This window comes from Pogona vitticeps, chromosome 5 (genome assembly GCF_051106095.1).
Source record: "Pogona vitticeps strain Pit_001003342236 chromosome 5, PviZW2.1, whole genome shotgun sequence".
NCBI lineage: Eukaryota > Metazoa > Chordata > Lepidosauria > Squamata > Agamidae > Pogona > Pogona vitticeps.
The window spans coordinates 166947737-166969748 of NC_135787.1; the positions used below are offsets into that span (position 1 = coordinate 166947737).

Genomic DNA, 22012 nt, shown 5'->3' on the forward strand with positions numbered 1-22012 from the left:
CATTTTCCTTGCTGTGAAGGGAAAAAAAGGTTGGGATATGTGTCTCACTGCATTTTGCCCTTCACCATTTCATCTCTGCTAGGGAGAGCTAGGGGTTATCCTGGTCACCACCACCTGTATTTATTTTTCCAAGGATGAGCATTCTCAAATGTAGTTACAGATCCTCTCCTCCCTGCCTTCCTCCTGCCATTACTAGAAGGAATATATCTACACAGCTATGCCAGTTTATAAATACAGGATTTGATGTGTTTGATTTGTAATGTGTGTGATTCATTTGCAGTGTTATATATGGTACATGAAAACCTAATGGGAAGAATGTGCTATTCCAAACCCAACAGAATTATTCTGCCCTCAACATAGATTTGCTTGCATTCTATCGATATGCTGGCTGCCATTATCTTTTTAGATATAAAAGTGTCCCATATCCTTCCTTTTTTCCCCTATTTGTTATTGTGTTGGCAAAATCCGCATTTCCCATGTGACCTAAAAGTACCTTAACCATTTGTTGCCCCCTATTCCTAAGGAAAAACTTCTCAAACTCTCTATTTATTTTTAATAAACTTCATGTATATCAAACATAGTGATGTTCCCAATTAAGAATTTGCATCCAATCCAGGGCCCAGTTCTTGTTCTGATTTATTCCAGAGAAATCATAATGATCCACTTCACCTCTCTGCCCCCAATATGAGACTACAGATATAAGAAAACAGAGCTCATTGCCCACTTTACACAATCTAAAAATCATGCCTCATATCCATTAACCTGTCCCTCTCTACAAAATCCGTACATGTCACAAAAAATATTTTATCTCGAATCCTGTTGAAAGTGGCTGGAATATAATGCTCCCCACATGTAGTGCCAGTTCGTCTCTAGGGGACAGGTGTACAAATTAAGAGTATCTCGTTGGTAAGAATATGTTTTCTGCTTGCCCAAGGAGATGCTGGATTACTTATTCCGTTCTCAGAAAATGCTGAGCCTCTCATGCAATGCACTGTTGTGCCAGCCGTTTGCCTGAACAGGAGTACGCCCAAAATATTCATTCCAGTTGGCATGCATTGTTAACAGTCTGCCCTTTGTTTGGAGCTAATGGCTTATACGCATTGATTTCTTTTCTATTTCTATTGATTAGGCTCCTGCTGGACATACAAACTCCACCACAACATGCAAAAGTGAAGTGAAGTAAAACAGTTCACATTTTGGAAACCCCAGTGCTATGCAAAGAATAGGCTGGAGGAACATCTGACCAAATTACACTGCCTTAGTATAAAAAGCAGTTGTATTTTTTCCTCATAGGAAATCGGTTCACAATATAATCTTTGGGGATCTGTGATTTCAAAGAAGGATGAAATGTACACAGAACAATGTGCTTCGCTCAAGAAAAGTGCATGTGCCTAAATAAATTCTGCGCATTCAGAAGCAATAAGTTCTGTGTGTTCAGAAAATGAAAATGTCAGATTGATGGACCAACAGCCCCACGTCTAGACTCTAATGGGCCACTTGAAAGTAGATGTCAGTCCAGAATGTGAATAAAATACTGACCATTGCAATGCCCCCTCACAGTTCCTGGCTATTTAAGGAACTTTCCAGACCTATTGGTTCTTTTGGAAGTATCCTGCAAATGGAATAATAATGTCATCCATTAAGTATTCCTATTCTCAGGCAAGTATTAGTCAGAACTGCTAATGAGCAACCATTTTGCCCCCACTGGACACAGCTCTTGCCACAGATATCATGGTAGATTTTGGAGTGTAGGTGCTCATGGTGACAGTCTCCAAAGGAAAGTCCAAAAATGAAAATAGTTGTGTTGGTTTGTGTCATCAAACCAGTCCTCATAGTTTTTTGCTCCACCAGGAACAGGTCTGGTGAAAAGCCAATGGACTTAAATGGCCTGTTCAAGACAAAGTCACCCAAATTACAGTACCTTGTATCAGCAATGGAGGCAACTCACAAGAAATTGTTGTTGACAGTGCATGCATGCACACAAGGAAGGGTTCAGCTAAGCCCTGTGATGCAGGGCAAATAGTCCCATCCATGTTAGGGAGTAACTTCTAAAATAATCCATAAAACATCACAAGGCACACCTTCTACCAACTGAGACATTAAGAAAACTCCACCAAACAAAAACAAATATCCAAGCCTAGTGATGTTTTTAAGACTAATGGGTTTATTTGTGATTTGTAATCAGTGAAAGCTCCTTCTGAAATAGATTCATCAGTCTTAAACATGCTAGAATATTTACATTTTTGTTATACATGCTGAAAAAAGACAAACAGGGCCATCTCTTTGAAAAGGGTATCTGAAGGAGTGGATTTTGATCCTTGAAACAAAGCTGTTTGTCTTTCAGATGCCACAATATTTTGTTTTTTGCTTCTCTTTCTCTGTCTCTCCTTTTCTTTTCCTCTTTAGTTTTATCAACATGCTGATACAGACTAATATGTCTACCTCTTTGGAAATTGCCATACAGTATTAAAATGCTTTCACCCTCTTCTTTTAAAAACTATTATCTAGACGTTTTGTATTCATCTCCTGATTCCTCTTTCTTTAAAACAAATCAGTGTGTTTAATATCTGTATGGCACCAGGAAAATATGATCCATAGATGGGTTTTCAAGTCCTCCAGGATCCTTCAGCAGGTTGTTAAATTTAAGGGGACTCATAAAGCATCCTGCAGGACCCCCTTCCCTTTTGATGGTATTTTCATGGTCTAGTTTTTTTTTTAAAAAAAAAATAATAATAATCAGATTTTGCTTTTCACATATGATTCACTTAGCAATGTTTCTTCTTTCTCTGGAAAATTCTTTTAATTTTTAATAAAGCTTTAACATTTCTATCTCTCTTTTACTTAGGTTTTTCCTGTAACAATACCTCAAGCCCCTTTATGGGGCTGCAGATGGCTAGCACTAATTCAATACCAGCAGAAGCCTGTAGGCTGGCAAGGGCAAGGCACTGATCATCTGGAAGTACACTTAGCTTTAAGGATAATCTAAACATTTGGATCAGTGCTTTCAACATTCTGCTTCACAGCGGTTGCTTTTCCTTTTCTTTCTTCAAACAACTCCTCTCTAGCTTTTGCTTAGAAATTCAGTGACACTGTTGCCACACAATAAGGCCATTTCGCACATAAATTCCAGAATAACCATGTTGATCATGTAAGAATAGTTGGTCTTCGTGATAAGAGAGTGCTATGGTGTAAAGGGAGGGACGTGGTGGCGCTGAGGGCTAAACCGCAGAAGCTTGTGCTGCAGGGTCAGAAGACCAAGCAGTGGTAAGATCAAATCCACGTGACGGAGTGAGCTCCCGTCGCTTGTCCCAGCTCCCGCCAACTTAGCGGTTCGAAAGCATGCAAATGCAAGTAGATAAATAGGGACCACCTTGGTGGGAAGGTAACAGCGTTCCGTGTCTAAGTCGCACTGGCCACGTGACCACAGAAGATTGTCTTCGGACAAAACGCTGGCTCTACGGCTTCGAAACGGGGATGAGCACTGCCCCCCTAGAATCGAACACGACTGGACAAAAATTGTCAAGGGGAACCTTTACCCTTTACCTATGGTGTAAAGCTGAGCTTATGGCTACTAAAAACTGAAGGAACTGCTCTAGAAGCTAGTAATTAGGTGAACATAGAGCATTCATGTGTATTCCTTCAGAAAATCAATTCAAGGATAGTGCAGAAGAAAGAGCCCTAGACTTGGTTACAGAAACCTCTAATGGGTAGTGGATAGAGTGACTAACTGGGACCATGAATATCAGGGGAATGGAACTGGTAAAACCACTCCTTAAATATCTCACTTACCTTGAAAGCCCTATTAGGGTTGCTATAAGTTAGATCTGACTTGATGGCACAGACCAATAAAAACATGAGGGTGTGCTTATTGCCATCATGGAAGAGACCCTTGTATTGATTTTCTGTAACCAAAAGAAACAACAGCTATATTGATTTCTGAAGAAGAAGAAAAAGAAGGACCTGAGAGTAGCAATTTAAATATCAAATTACTGAAGAAAGAAAAGAGACAATAAGATGCTTAAGCCAACCTAGCTAGCTTGTTTTCACACCCTTACCCCCAGTTAATGTCTCACCTATGTTGGTATGTTATCTTCTATCAAGTTATTCTGCAGCAGCAAAACCAAGGTAGAGTCTCGTGAGATCTTGTGGAAAGGTTGCTTTCTGGAGAGTCTAAAGATGCAATCAGACTGTTGCAAAGACCCACACCAGATCTCATTGCAAAGGGTTACATTAAAGGGAGCCATTTCCTTTAAAGCAACCCTTCTGCCTGCAGAAGCCTTACATATAGGCAGACCAAAAAGAGCCATCCTGGGCACAGATTGGAGTTGGGATGGAGTTCATTTCCCCATACGTTGTGTGGTTGCCAGGAAACAGATGGCAGCAGACCATTCCACAAGTGGTCCCAATTGCAATCTTTTCCCCTATGTGATCACACTGTTACATTCCTGGGCTTAGTAGTCCCACCTGCCTTGCCCAATCCACACAACCCTGGAGCCTCCTAAAACATGCAGCCTGGGAAACATATCTTGGGGGATCACAGTTCTGATCAATAGGAGAACTGGGAGTGAGCTTGATGCTCACAGCTAAGATAGAAGGGATGAACAGTGGAGAGACCAAGAACAAAGGATGAGATCATTGTTAATTGTGGAGAACTCCATGTTGCATTTGTCAAATGGAGATCTGCTTGGCCTCAGATCTTTTGTACTATTATTTATGTTCAAGACTTTTTTCTCTCTTGATCTAAGTTGTTGGATTGAGCCAGTTTATCATGAGGGTTTTATATAAAATTGTATGGGTTTTATATTTTATCTTTGACATTGTGGTTATTTATAGCTTCTCCAATGTTGATGTTGAATTGCACCTATTACTATTAATTTGATATTTTGTTAGGAGCTTTGGTTATAATATTGTGAAAAAGTGAGTTACAACTTGCAAATAAACAGATAATGGTGGTAACTGCATAAATAAGGTATCTAATTTTGTGGCATAAACTTTCACAGCCAACAGCCTGCATCATCAAACTGAAGTTGGAAGAACTCAGGGAACTGTCAGTTGAACACTATATTCTTCATGCACAGATATTAGATCTGTATATGAAAAAGCACACAATGTCTTAATTGTCTATTTTGGTGCATGTGTACACAATGAGTAACCATATCCAGTCATGGCCTCCTACTTTATGTACACAAACTGAAACAGACAGGTCAGTGTGTTCTTCACAAAAAAGACTTTGAGGCTTTTGTGTTTTGCATTTTTTTCCCTTCTTCTATGCAAAGGAGTTAACTGTGTCATGAAAATATCACAGAAACCACATCTAATTGTGGTGGTAATGAGGCAAGTTTGGAGGTGAATTTGATAGCTGCAACTTTCTCACAGTGGTATAGTGGAGAAAGTAAAATCTGTTCATTCACCATCAGATATTCCTGTGAAGTTAAAAATTCTGACCCTCTGTCTACCCAAACTGTTTGATAGCAATACTCAAACTGTGAATGACTAAAGTGGGTCATCCCCTTCCCTTTTGGCATGGCTCATGGCTTCTTTTTTGAGAAGTCTAAAGGGGAAAACTTATTTAGCTAAAACTAAGAGGAACTGGCATAAGTTGGGAGGCTTATTCATGAGTCCGCCCTCTTTCTTCTTCCATTCAAGCACAGCTGATACATTTTAATCATTGTACAATATAATATTTAACAATTATTGTTGTTGTTTAGTTGTTGAGTCGTGTCCGACTCGTCGCAACCTCATGGACCAGAGCACGCCAGGCTCTCCTGTCTTCCACTGCCTCCCAGAGTTGGGTCAAATTCATGTTGGTAGCTTCAATGACACTGTCCATCCATCTCGTCCTCTGTCAGCCCCTTCTCCTCTTGCTCTCACACTTTCCCAACATCAGGGTCTTTTCCAGGGAGTCTTCTCTTCTCTTGAGGTGGCTGTGACAGAATGCCCATGTCACTCCTGTCCATCATATGGAGCTCATGTGCAGGAGCCTATGATAGGACAGGAGGGGTGGGGTTAGAGTGACGGACAGCTAGAGAGAAAGGGAGACAGGAGATTGAATTGAGAGAATTAAGACAGATATTGGAAAGTTGGAGGGTTAAAGAGAATAGGAAAGAGATAGAAGGAATAGTGAATAGATACTCAAAAAGTATTATTTGATATTGTGAATAAGTATATACAAGCAAACATGTAATCAAACCCGGTACTTTAATGAGAGATATTAAACAGTAATAAAGCACATTTTTGATTTACATCTCTGATTTACCAACTAAAAGTTCAATAAACCTGTTGTATTGGCAGCATATATTTGCTATAGTGTGGACTACATCCACTGGTCGCAGTGTAAAAAGAGGAAACACATCCAGAGGGTGGACCTGAGGGTTTGGGAAGAACAAACAAGGGACACTGAGAGGACATGACAATGGCCAAAGCATTGGAGCCTCAGCTTCAGGATCTGGCCTTCCAGTGAGCACTCAGGGTATTGATTTCCTTCAGAATGGATAGGTTTGTTCCCTCTGCAGTCCAGGGACTCTCAAGAGTGTCCTCCAGCACCACAATTCAAAAGCATCAATTCTTCAGCGGTCAGCCTTCTTTATGGTCCGGCTCTCACTTCCATACATCACTACAGGAAAAACCATAGCATTGACTATGCGGACCTTTGTCGGCAAGGTGATGTCTCTGCTTTTTAAGATGCTGCCTAGGTTTGTCATCACTCCCCTCCCAAGAAGCAGGCGTCTTTTAATTTTGTGGCTGCTGCCACCATCTGCAGTGATCATGGAGCCCAAGAAAGTAAAATCTGTCAATGCCTCCATATCTTCCCCTTCTGTTTCCCAGGAGGTGATGGGAACAGTGGTCATGATCTTAGTTTTTTTGATGTTGAGCTTCAGACCATTTTTTGCGCTCTCCTCTTTCACCCTCATTATGAGGTTCTTTAATTCCTACTCACTTTCTGCCATCAGAGTGATATCATCTGCATATCGGAGGTTGTTGATATTTCTTCTGGCAATCTTTATTCCGGCTTGGGATTCATCCAGTCCTGCCTTTTGCATGATGTATTCTTCATATAAATAAGCAGGGAGACAATATACAGCCTTGTTGTATCCTTTCGAAATTTTGAACCAATCAATTGTTCCATATCCAGTTTTAACTGTTGCTTCTTGTCCCACATATAGATTTCTCAGGAGATAGATAAGGTGGTCAGGCATTCCCATTTCTTTAAGAAATTGCCATAGTTTGTTGTGGTCAACACAGTCAAAGACTTTTGTGTAGTCAATGAAGCAGAAATAGATGTTTTTATGGAACTCTCTGGCTTTCTCCATTATCCAGTGCATGTTAACAATTTGGTCTCGAGTTCCTCTGCCCCTTCAAAATCCAGCTTGTACTTCTGGGAGTTCTCAGTCCACATACTGCTGAAGCCTAACTTGTAGGATTTTGAGCATAACCTTGCTAGCGTGTGAAATGAGTGCAATTGTCCGGTAGTTGGAGCATTCTTTGGCACTACCCTTCATTGGGATTGGGATGTAGACTGATCTTTTCCAGTCCTCTGGCCACTGCTGAGTTTTCCAAACTTGCTGGCATTTTGAGTGTAGCACGTTAACAGCATCATCTTTTATGATTTTAAATAGTTCCACTGGAATGCCATCACCTCCACTGGCCTTGTTGTTAGCCATGCTTTCTAAGGCCCACTTGACTTCACTCTCCAGGATGTCTGGCTCAAGGTCAGCAACCAAACTATCTGGGTTGTCCGGGACATCCACATCTTTCTGGTATAATTCCTCTATGTATTCTTGCCACCTCTTCTTGATGTCTTCTGCTTCTTTGAGGTCCCTGCCATTTTTGTCCTTCATTATGTCCATCTTTGTACAAAATGTTCCTGTGATAACTTCCAATTTTCTTGAACAGATCTCTGGTTTTTCCCTTTCTGTTATTTTCCTCTATTTATTTGCACTGTTCATTTAAGAAGGCCCTCTTGTCTCTCCTTGCTATTCTTTCGTTATAGGACTACACTTTGGGTGAGGGTGAGAGACCTACTTCCTCTGTTTGAAGATTGTTGAGATGTCCATCACAAGGCCATGTAGTATAATAGAACCGCACTAACATTGCCAGTATTCTCACTGGTATCTCTGAAAGTTCAGTTTACATCTTCCCATCCTCTCCTGGTACCATATGCCACAGAATTGTATTCCAACTTCCCTCACCTTCTAGCTTTTGAGACCATCTCTGGATGCTGTCTGCTTCCAGGCAAGCTACCACAGGACACTCTGGTTTAGTCTGTACTGTCTAATCACTCTGTCCGCTCAAGACATTTCTCATTTTTATTTCCTGGTTTTGAGATGGGGGAAGCTAGGTGCTTACTCCTTCAATAGCACCAATGGGAACTCCTCCTTTCTCCTCCTGTCCTTTTATGTGTTACGACATTTCTATAACATTTCAATAATCCCAATAAAAAGTGTTATCCTTGTTGTTGTCATCATCGGATGATGATGATGATTTACTTGTAGCCCACCTTCCCTCAAGTGAGCTCAAGGCAGTGTAAAATCCTGTGCAGCATCATTGCCTGCCACTTATAATGGTACAAGAAGACGGCTTCTGATCAAAAGCAAAATACATGCATCATCCTACTGAATGTGAGTGTATTTGCAGCTGAGAAGAAAAACTCCCACAAATGGTTAGGATGGAATAACAACCCAAATGCCTTTTGACAGAATGCCACTTGGCAGTGTTAGCTATTGGAGTACATATTAAAAATGCCAACAGGAAGTAAAGAAAACAGTTAAAAATAGGAAGATTTGGTGAGTAATAAGTTTGAAGCAGAAGGAAATGGCCTGGGTGAGGCTTTAAAAGAGCATCAGAGAAGCAAGAACAAAGCAGGGCAGAGAAATGAGGGACCTCTAATTTTCACTCTTTGTTCCTCCACTTTTTTCAGACTCATCGGTGGACTACCCCATTGTGCCAATTAGTCCAGACATTGTCTTCCTGTAATGAAAGTCAGTGGAGAGCAAGAAGTGGATTGAGAAAGGCAGCAAGGAGAATCCAAACAGAGAGCTGGCATGAGTTTAGCATGCAAATATAGGACAGGTTCCAAGGAAAGCTTTCTTCCATGTGAGTGCTCTTGGAATCGTTCCTGTGGAGTCATGCACTCGGAAAAAGATGAAGCTGACACAGTGGTCAGACATATAGATTTTGGGAGGAGGATTTACCAAAAGATGAAATCACTCCTGCTTTCAGGATCCTCTCAGAATGAATAACCAGGGCTAGCACAGCACTTCTACTGGAGTCATTCTATGGGACTGTGACAACCCCAGACCTACTGGAGTATGCCACCCTGTACTTATGCTGCCACCAACCATTCCCTATAAGGAGTCACACAGACAAGGAATGGATTTTAATAAATAAAAGAACAAGGTTTATTGAAATAACAAACAGGGTAAATAAAAGAATCAGGTAAATAGGATAATGTAACGTGGCATAGCCCCAAACATACACATATAACAGATTGGTTCCCACAGAACCCTTTAAGGTAACGCACAGACCCTGAACCTATCAGTTCTGGCTACCTAAATAGAAACCTGAACCTATCAGGTATGTACTAACTGACACACAGTTGTACTCAGTCTGACACACAGACTCCCACTCCTCACTCTCCACACAAGCTCCAAATATATATACAGTACAGCTCCTCCCCCCTGATGTCCCGCCTTCCACTCCCCATAGGATGGAACTTTCCCTCCAAACCCATGACAGACAGGTACCATCAGTGCTGTATGTGACACCTCCCCTCTTTATAAGTTGTTTTGCAGGGGAAAAGCTAAAGTGCTTTTCTCCAAAAAAACAACCAGGATCACAACACAAAACAGTTATACATTATAATACAATACCATACTTACTTTAAACATTAATATTTACAATACATTAAGTTACCTTTATTAATACAAACCAAGCCTGTTCAATTAACAGGTACATTTAACTTTTGGTCACCAAAATATACATAGTCCATGGTTTCTTCGCCGTCTTCATTTGTCGGGTCTTCTTGACAAGGCGTCAGCAACACAGTTCATTGACCCTCTGACCACCTTCACTTCGAAGTCAAAATCTTGCAGGTTTAAAGCCCACCTCATAAGTTTACTATTATGGGTTTTCATTGTCTTTAACCACTGCAGTGGTGAGTGGTCAGTGCACAGAACAAAATGTCTTCCCCAGATGTAAGGTTTGGCCTTCTGAATCGCGTATACTATGGCCAGGCACTCCTTTTCCACAGTTGCCAAATGTCTCTCACCTTTCTGGAGTTTCCTACTCAGGTAGGACACTGGATGCTGGTCACCATTTTCATCCTCCTGGCAAAGAACTGCTCCTACCCCGCTGTTAGACGCATCGGTGTAGATGATGAACTCCCGGTCAAAGTCGGGAGCACGCAGCACTGGATAATGGACGAGCGCCTCCTTCAACCTCCGGAACGCCTCCTCACAGTCGCTGGTCCACGGGATGCGGTCATCAGTCTTCTTCCGCGTCAGATCGGTCAGCGGAGTCGCCATCTCGCTAAACCTCGGAATGAACTTTCTGTAGTAGCCCACCAACCCAAGAAATGATTTGACTTTTTTCTTGGTGTTGGGTCTGGGCCAATCACGAACGGCTTCTATCTTGGCCTCTAGGGGTTTGATCACTCCTCCCCCTACTATGTGACCCAAGTATTTTATTTCTGGGCTACCCAGCTGCAGTTTGTTCTCTTTGCAGGGCCTAGGCCAAAGCACTTCCTCCCCTGGGTTAAAGTGCCTCCCCCTGGCTTTCTGGTCATACCAGGTTTTCTGTCTGACCTTCTGAGCTTGCAGGTTTTCTGCTGCTAGCTCTAGGTTTCTCTTCAGGTCATTCATTAAAGTGTCTATGTACGTCACAACATCTTGTGGGTCATCCTGGGTGATCTGCTCCCAATTTTGTTTGATTAAATCAAGTGGACCTTTTACTTTTCTCCCAAACAAAAGTTCAAACGGACTGAACCCGGTACTGGCTTGTGGCACTGATCGATAAGCAAACAAAAGGGATTGCAGCTTCTGGTCCCAATTGTTTGGATTCTCTGCCAAGTAAGCCCTAATCATGCGCATCAGAGTCCCATTGAACTTCTCTGTTAACCCATTACTTTCGGGGTGATAGGCAGTGGTTTCCTTGTGTTTGATTCCACAGATTTGCCATAACCGTTTCATGAGCTTTGATGTAAACGATGTGCCCAAATCTGTGATTATTTCTGAGGCAAATCCCATCCTGGACATATACCCCACCAAGGCATCTGCCACTGTGTTAGTTTCGATGTTAGTCAAGGGAATGGCTTCGGGGTACCTCGTGGCATGGTCCACAATGGTGAGAATGAATCGGTTCCCCCTCTTTGTGGCCTTGGGCAAAGGTCCCACAATATCCACTCCTATACATTTGAACGGGGTGTCAATCACAGGCAAAGGGCACAACTTCGCTTTGGTCCTGTCACGGTTATTCCCCTGCCTCTGACACACATCACATTGTTTACAGAACTCCTTGATCTGCTTCCCTATTTCAGGCCAGTAAAAATTTTGTGTGATTCTCTGCTGTGTTTTGTTCACCCCTAAGTGCGCAGCAAACATGTCAGAGTGCCCCCTTTGTAAGATCATGGGGCGATACTTTTCAGGTACAACTAGCTGACTTCTGATCCCATCTCCCCCTTTTGAGATATTCATCAGGGTCTCTCTATATAAAATTCCCTTTTTCTCGCGAAATCTCGCTGGGGTTTCAGGTGTTAGCTGGGTGTCTGTCACCTTTTCAAAACACTTTCGGAGAGTGGCGTCTGCCTTTTGCTCTTGGCCAAATTTGCTGTCCGTGGCTAAGGTTTCTGCCACAGCTTCGGGACTACCCTCACCTGCTTCAACCTCGGGCTCTTCAGTAACCCCCTGAACTGTCCCCGTGGTAGCTTGTGAGCGTGTAATCACTAGCACCCATTTCACATGTTCAGCCAGGTCATTTCCCACGAGCACGGCTGCTGGCAGAGTCGATGAAATCGCTAGCCGCCAAACTCCCCTCCAGCCTTGAAAGCTCACAGGTACCTCAGCTACTGGCAGTGAGATCACCTGCCCCTCAATCCCTGCCACCTTCAAGCTCTCATTTGGGATTATATACTTCCTAGGAATAATATCTGGATGGCACAGGGTCACCTGGGAACAAGTATCCCTTAGCCCCCTATACTGATGGTCAAGTATTCCTACGTCCACCCCTGCGGTCTCAAACAATTGCGCATCTGTCCTCACTAGTAAGCAGCGCTTGACCTCCACAAGAGGACCATTTTCCCCAGCCTGATCAGCAGATGTAACTGGTCCAGATTGAGTAGCCATGGCAACAGGCTCCCTCAGTGGCAAGGAGCTTTGCTCTGTCTGGACACAGAACACAGCTTTTGGCTTGGTTCCACTCAAATCATGAGGCAAATTTCCCTTTAGCTGCTTTAATTTCTCACACTCTGAGATTAGATGGCCCTTTCCTTGACAGAAATAACATTTTCTGCTGTACTTGGAGTCTTTCTCATCTGGTTTTGGTTTTCCCTCCAAAATCTGAGGTCTTTGTGGTTTCATGTCTGAGGGCTTCCCTTCAACATGGGCTCCTCCCCCTTGCTGATTTTTCCCTGGTCCCTGAGAGTACCTGCTGTAGGTTTCTTTGGGCTTACCCACAGTTTTCCCCTCAGCACCTAAGGGCTTCCTCATTTGGGAAATAAAATCTGCGATCTCTGCCGCTTCTGCCACTGATTTAGGTTTCCTCTCCCTCACATGGAACTTTAGTTCCCCATGCAGGACTGAATAAAACTGTTCCAGCGCTATCAGGTCTTTGAGCTGCTGAAAGGTCTCTGTCCCCTCCTGAGACAGCCATTTCTCTAGCAACCTCACCAGTTGGGCCCCCACTTGGGTAAAAGTCTGCTCTGGTTTTTTTGTGAGTGACCTGAATCTTTGCCTCAGCTGTTCCGCATTTATCCCATGTCGGGCAAACACCAGTTTTTTAAACTCAGCGAAGTCCTTCAGCAGTTCCACTGGCATCTCTGCATAGACTTCTGCCAGGCTGCCACTGATTAAAGATCGCATAATGGTCATCTTCTCAGTTTCCCTTACTGAGAAGTCCACAAACGCTCTTTCCACAAGGGAAAAGAACACCTCAGGGCAATCTCCCTTGTGGTACACAGGGAATTTCTTCAGGTCAGTTTTAGACAGGCTGCCTTCCCCATTCCCTGGGTTCCCCTCATTATTATTGTTATTCCCATTTCTACTCATTATCTCCAGCTTCTTCAGCTCAAACGCCATTTTTTCTAACTCAAATTGTCTTTGTTTCTCTCTTTCCCTTTCCTCCATTCTTTCTCTCTCTAATCTTTCTTCTTTTTCCATTTCCCTCACCCTCAGTTCATGCTGTTGGGCTAGGAGCATTTTCCTGAGTTCTGAGGTCAGTTCTCCTGTGCTCTCATCCTGCACTGAGCCAAATTCCTCCTCAGAACCTTGGTCTCCCTGTGGTTCTCTCACTTTCCCCATTTCTGCCATCTGGCTTCTAGTCAAGGGCATAATCCCCCCCCAGAACAGGCTGCCTTCAAAAGTCAAGCCTCAAAATAAAATGACGACTTTTTTTCCTTTTGCCTCAGAAACAGCCTTCTATAGACTGCTGCTGTTCCTTCAGCACCAACTTGCAACTGTTGCCAGGCAGAATCCACCCCCTCTGCTAGGCCTCTCAGCAGACAGGCTAGATCACTGTTACTTCACACAGTTTTGCCTCAGCCCTTTCCCGCCAAAACAGGTTGCCTCAGAGCTCCCTAATCTAGTCCCCCCAATCCAAGTGTGCACGTTCTTCCACTAGCCTACCTCCCCGTGAGGTAAGCCTAGAAGATTACCTACGCGCCCTCAGATTGTCCCTGACTAGACCCCCCTTGCTCTGGGCACACTTGCCAAGGCTTTGCTGGACCACTGGACAACTGGACTAGTCGTATCCCACACGCTGGACACCAATCAATGTGACAACCCCAGACCTACTGGAGTATGCCACCCTGTACTTATGCTGCCACCAACCATTCCCTATAAGGAGTCACACAGACAAGGAATGGATTTTAATAAATAAAAGAACAAGGTTTATTGAAATAACAAACAGGGTAAATAAAAGAATCAGGTAAATAGGATAATGTAACGTGGCATAGCCCCAAACATACACATATAACAGATTGGTTCCCACAGAACCCTTTAAGGTAACGCACAGACCCTGAACCTATCAGTTCTGGCTACCTAAATAGAAACCTGAACCTATCAGGTATGTACTAACTGACACACAGTTGTACTCAGTCTGACAGACTCCCACTCCTCACTCTCCACACAAGCTCCAAATATATATACAGTACAGCTCCTCCCCCCTGATGTCCCGCCTTCCACTCCCCATAGGATGGAACTTTCCCTCCAAACCCATGACAGACAGGTACCATCAGTGCTGTATGTGACAGGGACCTTCCTGGATGTTTTCTCCTTGAGGACAAATATTGCTCAAGAAAATCCCATAGCCCTTGTCCCAGACCTTAAGAAGGTTATTTCTGGGTTACAGTTGCATGGCCACTGAATGGAAAATTCTGGCATACATAATCCAAAACTTTCCCAAACTATGCCTAATCCTGAAGCTTTACTAAAACTCAGATGCAGAGGAAGAACAGTGAGCCAAGACCTTCTTGCCTGCATCCCTAGCAGGGCCAGAGCTTGGAAAAGTTACTTTTTTGGACTACACCTCAATGACCCTCCAAGGTCAGCATCTTCCTGGGTGCATGAGTAGCATGGCTAAAGGCAACACCTTCTCTGTCCTTTAAGAAACCCAGTCTCATCACTCCAGATCACATCTCTGTGTGTGTGTCTGTAATACCTTCTTGCCAGCACAAAGAACATGCAAGGTAATGCAAGGCACCCAAATGCCATCTTTCAGGCCCTTTAAGGCTGTTTTCATTCAGCTGTGAGTGATCAGGAAGAATGAAGCCTCACTAAAAACAAGAAAACAAAAGTGATTGTCCACTTGTTGTTGAGCGGCAACTCCCACCAGCTATAGTCAGCACAGAAAATGATGCAGGATACAAGAAAATGCAGTCTATCTGGAAGTTCATCCTCCGTGATTTTGAGCTAGCACTCTGAAACAAGTTCTTTGCACCCAGTCCATCCATGGTCCTGCAAGCCTGAGATCCAACTCTGTTGCTTCTCCAGAACCCCAGATCTGTATTAGCTGCATGGCTTTGTCTGCCTATAACAAATTGAACTCTGTTCTCCGCTGATGAGGACTATTGCCATTATCCCAGAAAGTTAGCTGGAACCCTGTTTCACAGGCTTTCTGTGGGTTCTGGCATCTTTGAACAAGACACAAGCTATTATGAAATGCTTGTTTAGATTTGGCCACCTCATTTCTAGGGAGTAAATGTGGGTGAAAGCAAAACAGTCATGGTGTAAGAAAAGCTAGAGCTTGAAAAAGTTATTTTTTGGACTATACCTTCCAGATTTCCCCAGTCAATTCCCATGGCAGCTTGGGGTTTTTGGAAGCTATATATTTTTTTAAAATTCCAAACGTGAGGCAAGCTGTGTATTTCGGTTTATTTAATTTTGTTCCTGTGATAAGCGGTGGCTTCCTACCTCACATGCCCTTTCTGAGTTGGAAGATATGTACATGGTTCAGCAATAACACTGCTATCTATGGCAGTGGCTGGCAGATGGCCATCAAACCTCTCCATGCACTTAGTTTCTTAGGTTACCAGGGCAATGATGGTGCCACCTACTCATGGCTGCGCATCCACGTGCAGGATGTTTCATGTGCCAGTTAAATACAGTGCCCCACACCAGATCAAAAAGAGACAGAGACTAGAAAAGTTACTTTTTACAGAGGACAATTTCCTGAATCTCCCCAGTCAGCCTAAAACAATCACCAGATGTTCTTGAACTAAAACTCCCAGAAGCCTTCACTACTAGCTGTCCTGGTCAGGGCATTGCAGTCCAAGAACATCTGGGGAACCAAGATTGGGAACCATTGACCCAGAGGATTCTAGGGACTGCAGTCTAAAAAGCAACTTATCCAGGCTCTGGAAAGGGGAGATATGAAACAGCTGTTCATCAGGTACCATAAATATAATAGCGAAGTGCATAGTCTATGTTGCCGCATCAGTTATATTTTGAATGTTCATCTCTGAAAACAAGGCTACCACCACCACCCAACCTTTCCTTTGGGTAGGTCTGCTTTCCCTGTTACCAGCAGTATTTGCTGAAACAATCTGTATGAGTAGACTGTTAATGTCCTTGATGTAACATGGTATTAATAGTCGGAAATTGCATTACTAGTTTTGGATCATCAAAGTAAAATGGCAGAACATTCACCTAAGCACTAAGTCAGGTTACAAAGAGTAGAATAGCATGGAAAATAAGGAACAGAAGCAGAACTTGCAGCAAGATGTGCTAGTAGTCTAAAGTTTCCTTAACTGCCCGTTTTGGGTCTCTCTGTTAGCAGTGTATACTATTTAGACATCTACTATAGCTATTATACTGCAGCCTCCCCTTCAAGGTCTAAACTTCCCCCTTTTAAGAAAAAAACCAAAATACATTGTTGGAGTGCAGTTCCCAGCAGCTGCAGCCAACACAGCCAAAAGTGAGCAACCAGGGAAGCTGTTGTCGAGTACATCTGGAGGGCCACAGTTTCTGTCCTGCTCTGCAGTGACAGAACTACAGTTAATATTTGCCTGCTTTCTCATCTCCTTTCTCAGCATAAACACCACACGGAAGAGAACAATACAAGTGTGAGAAATTCCAGTCCCATGTCACTAACCTCAGGAACCACAGCCTACAAACATTAAATCCATCCAGCTGTTCTTCTGTGGTGTTCTTTGACAAGAAATCCACCCCTCCCCAAAGAGGAAGCAGCTTGTGATCTACAAAACCTCACCATAGAATAAATTTATTAGTCTTTACAGTGCCACCGCTTCTTGGTTTTTTTTTTTTGTTTGTTTGTTTTGCTATATCCTCAAGAGAGGTCCATTAGGACAATAAAAAATAGTCCTACAACGTAGGAAGCATACATAGGCAACCATGCAGCCACCTCCTTCTCAGAGCCCTTCTCTAAACAGAAGGAAAGGAATGTCTGCTACGGAAGACAGCAGATGCTGATACGGTCTTGTTGCCAATGGTGCCAGACCTTGGCATGCGTTTGTTGACAAACAGATCTTTCTGATTGCCACTGCTGGCATGTTATTTCATTGGCTACCATTTCTTGGTGTCTTTCCCTCTGGCAAATGACAAGCAGAGATAAGAAGAGAGCAAGGCTGATATAAGGTTATCTTTTTTAATGAGGAAGCCAATTTTGCGGATTGGAATGGCCTTTTTTCCTGATGTATTGGTTAGTTAATGGAGCAGTATAACTATTGAATTTTGAACTGTAGCTCCCAGAATTCTCCCACCCACCATGGCCATTGTCTCTGCTGAGCGAGGGATCTTGAGAGTTGTAGTCTCTTAAAGTAACCCAGCCAAGATTTGCACTGGAACACTTCAGTGTCTAAAACAACAAGGTTTGGATGGTAATAGTTCAGTATCTAGCTCAATGTATCTAGCTCCATACATTTTTATAGGACAGTGTGAGCCAAGATTTCACTACATGCTATCTGACATCCAAGAGTTCAAGCTGAGCTAAAGGTCCAAAAGGTGCTGAGCCAAAATTAAATGTCTTCACCTCTTTCTTGGGAAGCATCTGAGAAAATGCTAGGTTATTAGATTCTTTTTAGTGTCTACTCTTGCAGGGCGGGCTGGGCTGTATAGAAGAACTTCTGAACAGAAAATGCCACCAGTTTCCTTCTGTAAAAAGTGGATGACAACTAGGAACTTCTTCAAAGGGACAATGGAAGGACAAATAAGTCTACAAGAAAAATAATAAAGTGTTCTGCACAACTGTAAGAGCCAGATGCTTGAAAGTATAGGACGGGATTCTCAGAAAGATTCATTGTACCTCAGAGATGAGAGGTAGTAATGTACAGATGCTATTGATCAAACAGAGCTCTTTTGATTACATGGAAATTAATACTCAACGTCTGGATATTAATTTTTTTAAAGACTTGGTCATCCTAGGAGACTTTGAGCATCTGTACTTCTTTATGTACTCTTTTATATGTGGGACAGAAAGCAACACTTAGAACTGGATATGGAACAATTGATTGGTTCAAAATTGGGAAAGGAGTATGACAAGGCTGTATATTGTCTCCCTGCTTAAGTATTTAACTTATATGCAGAATACATCATGTGAAAGGCAGGACTGGATGAATCCCAAGCTGGAATTAAGATTGCCGGAAAGAATATCAACAACCTCAGATTTGCAGATGATACCACTCTGATGGCAGAAAGTAAGGAAGAATTAAAGAACCTCGTAATGATGGTGAAAGAGGAGAGCACAAAAAATGTCCACTGTTCCCATCACCTCCTGGCAAATAGAAGGGGAAGATATGGAGGCAGTGACAGATTTTACTTTCTTGGGCCCCATGATCACTGCAGATGGTAACAGCAGCCAGAAAATTAAAAGACGCCTGCTTGTTGAGGGCAAAGCGATGACATACCTAGATAACACCTTAAAAAGCAGAGACATCACCTTGCCGACAAAGGACCACATAGTCAAAGCTATGGTTTTTCCAGTAGTGATGTATGGAAGTGAGAGCTGGACCATAAAGAAGGCTGACTGCAGAAGAATTGATTATTTTGATTTGTGGTGCTGGAGGACACTCTTGAGAGTCCCCTGGACTGCAAGGAGATCAAATCTATCCATTCTGAAGGAAATCAACCCTGAGTGCTCACTGGAAGGACAGATCCTGAAGTTGAGGCTTCAAAACTTTGGCCATCTCATGGGAAGAGAAGACTCCCTGGAAAAGACCCTGCATGGACAGATGGACGGATGGATGGATGGATCAATGGACGGATGGACAGATAGACAGAAAAGTTGAGAAACTGAAATTCACTTAAGCCGCTTCTATAGATTAAATTCCTCACTATCACCTTTGTGGCAAAAGCCCAGGTAATCTCATGCATTTTCTAACTTTTTTGTTCTCTGATCTGTGAAACTGTCACTAATAACTAAAATCAGTTGGATCAGGAATTAAATAATTTAAATTAAATTAAATTATTTCCTCTAGTAGTGTTAGATAAAGCTGCAGTTGTGTACTTTGTCTTGTTGTTGTTACCCACCCAGAGTGGCATGGCTCCAGATGGTGCGGGGTATAAATCAAATGAATGAATGAATGAATGAATGAATGAATGAATGAATGAATGAATGAATGAATGAATGAATGAATGAATGAATAAATAAATAAATAAATAAATAAATAAATAAATAAATAAATTAACGACTAATTAACTCCTAAAGTGAGGCTCTTCAGAGAAGGAGGGGAAAAAGTTATATATTTTAATGTCAGCATTGCGTTTTTTAAAAATGATGTTTGGAAGACCAGTGCTAACAAAACACATTAAAACTTAATAAATACAACACTGTACATAAACTCTTCATCGTGTCAACAGAGGATCATAAGAACACAAAAGGATAGTAAAGACTTCAGATTCCTCTAAAGACTTTTATCAAGAGACCAGTGACTGCTTTTTAACAGATTCGCAAATGATCTAGAATTTGGGGTAGGAGGTAAGGTGCTCAGTTTGCTGAGTGGTTTCTAAAAAATTAAGTGATTTTGAGATGTTATGACAGGATCTCTCTTGATGAGTGGGCAATAAAAATGTCAAATGCAGTTCCACTTAAGTGTAAAATTATGCACATTAAGACAAAAAAATTCATAACTTCACCTAAACACTGATGTGGTTTTGGAGGTGGCCAATGACTGATTAGAAAAGGGTTCTTGAGGTTCTAGTGAATAGCTTGATGAAAATGTCAGCTTAATGAGTGGTAGCTATGAAAAAGGCAAATTCGTTGTTAGGGTAATTACAGAAAAGGATCAGAAATAAAAAACATCAATATTATAACACTTTTATACAGACCTATGATGCAACCAACCACACATGGAATACTGTGCACAGCTCTGACTGCCACATCTCCAAAAGGATATTGTAGAGCTTTTAAAAAGACATAAGATGGACAGCCCAGATTATATGATCCTGGAGCACCTCTTAATGAGGAAAAATTAAAAAGTTTAGAGGGGGTTAGATTGAGGGAAAACAGGATGAAGAATATAATAGGATGTTGACAAATTATGGATCATGATGAGAAATTGAACTGAGATCTTCTCCTTAAACATATAAGTACCCAGCATCCTCCAATAAAACTGAATCATGGGAGATTCAGTGGGAGGGTGTAGTAGCTTCCAAAAGAGGTTAGACACATTTGTAGAGAATAAGGCAACATGAGGTTACTAGTCATGACGGCTATGTATTCATCAGAGGTGGCATGTCTCTGAATGCCAATTTTAAGTGGAACAGCAGAATAAGCTATTCCTCTCTTGCCCTGCCTGTAGACTTCCCAATGGCATCTGGTTAGCACTGTGGGAAACAGGGCAGGCCTTTGGTCTAATCTAGCCTGGCTCTATTCATTTTTCCCCCTAAGAATTTAAGGTAATTTGATAAACAAGAGTCTATATATGAGCGAACGTCCTTTCCCAACTTTGTTTGTCATTCTGTCTTCATCATATTGTCTTCATAGGGCACACACGTGACACAATCTGATCTGTTGTGGAGAGGCTTCAGGAGAAAAAGTCAGACACATCGTAGCTCCACACTGAACCGTTAAAGGAGGAACAAAGTTACAATTTAAGACCAGCAGCACTCCCTCCCAAATCTTCTTTGCAACGTTGAGAAAAAAATGAAAACTGCCCCCTTTTTAAGCCAACGCCATTGACCATTAGAGATCTAGATAAGATAAACATAGATAGAGATGCTGCCAATTACCCTTCCGTGTTGCCTTTGCATTGCCTCCCGGGAAGAGAACGGATGGGTTGAAGTTTCGCGCTGTTCTAATTGTGATGGGAAGGGTTGTCTATTGGAGCTCCGGGCACGTAGAGCTGGAGTGAGAAGGAGGCTGGAGAGGGCGGAGGGGAGGGAGGAGAAGAGGGATCTGGCTACGTCTTCCTCGGAGCTTCTGAACCTTCCGGGAGTCATCCTTTCAGGATTTGGAAGAAGAGGGGTAAAAAACAAAAAAACGGAAAAGGGTGAGCCGAAAGGCTAAGCTCCCCCGCCCTTCCGACTCTGGAGAGCCAAGGACGGTTCCTATCACTTGCAGATGCTGTGGGAAAGGAGCGAAGAAGGGGTCAATTCCTCCCCAACCACCGTCCTCACGCTCCAAGCCTTGCGCCCGCGATCGCTCTGATCACTCCTCCTCAGGTTTCCCAGCAGCGCCCCGGGCCAAGAGGTAAAGGAGCTCTCCTTCAGCACCGCGGAGTGATCGGAGCCGCGGAGCTGTCCGTTTCAGCACCACCACGTTAATGCAGTAAGGTTGGTGTTGCGGGGCGGGGAGGGGGGAGACAGAAAAGGAGAGGGAGAGAGCGAGAGCGAGAGCGAGAGCGGAACTAGCAAGGCGAGCAAGAGGCGCGAGACACCGACGGGCAGCCTATCCTGCAGCAAGCCTTCCTGCTTTCCCTTCTCTTCCGAAGCTTTGCAGAAAAGAGGGGGGAGGAAGGGAAAATCCGTCTTGAATCTCCGGGAGAGACTCGCCCTCCCCCCTCCTCCTCCTCCTCCTCCTCCTCTGCCCATTTTGAACCACCACGACCAAACATCCTCACCCCCCTCCCCACCAATAACAATTGCTGCTCTGCCGCTGCCGTGTCCGGGGGAGAGCGGGCTGGGTGGGAGTTGAGCCATGGAAGGCAAAACCTCAGCACCTGTTCCGCTGAAATCAAGGGCTTACCATATACCGGCTAATCTGGCTCGGTGGTAGAAAATCGCAAGTTGCTGAAGGAAGGGAAAGAAGCGAAACGAAAGCCTGCCAGCCAACGGAGGAGACAAGCAAGCGAGCGAGCGAATAAACCAGCCAACCCCAGGGAGGAGGAGGAAAAAAAAGGCAAGGAAGC

General features: G+C 43.1%; 1 long non-coding RNA gene across 1 annotated transcript; it reads right to left on the reverse strand.

Moving 5' to 3' along the window:
* Window positions 1–2734: 2734 nt before the first annotated feature.
* On the reverse strand, window positions 2735–22004 carry LOC140707311 (uncharacterized). Its single transcript, XR_012087256.2, has 3 exons — window positions 21850–22004; window positions 20895–21105; window positions 2735–6022 (listed from the first exon to the last, which is right to left on the reverse strand). It is a non-coding gene; the product is annotated as an uncharacterized LOC140707311 (long non-coding RNA).
* Window positions 22005–22012: the final 8 nt, after the last annotated feature.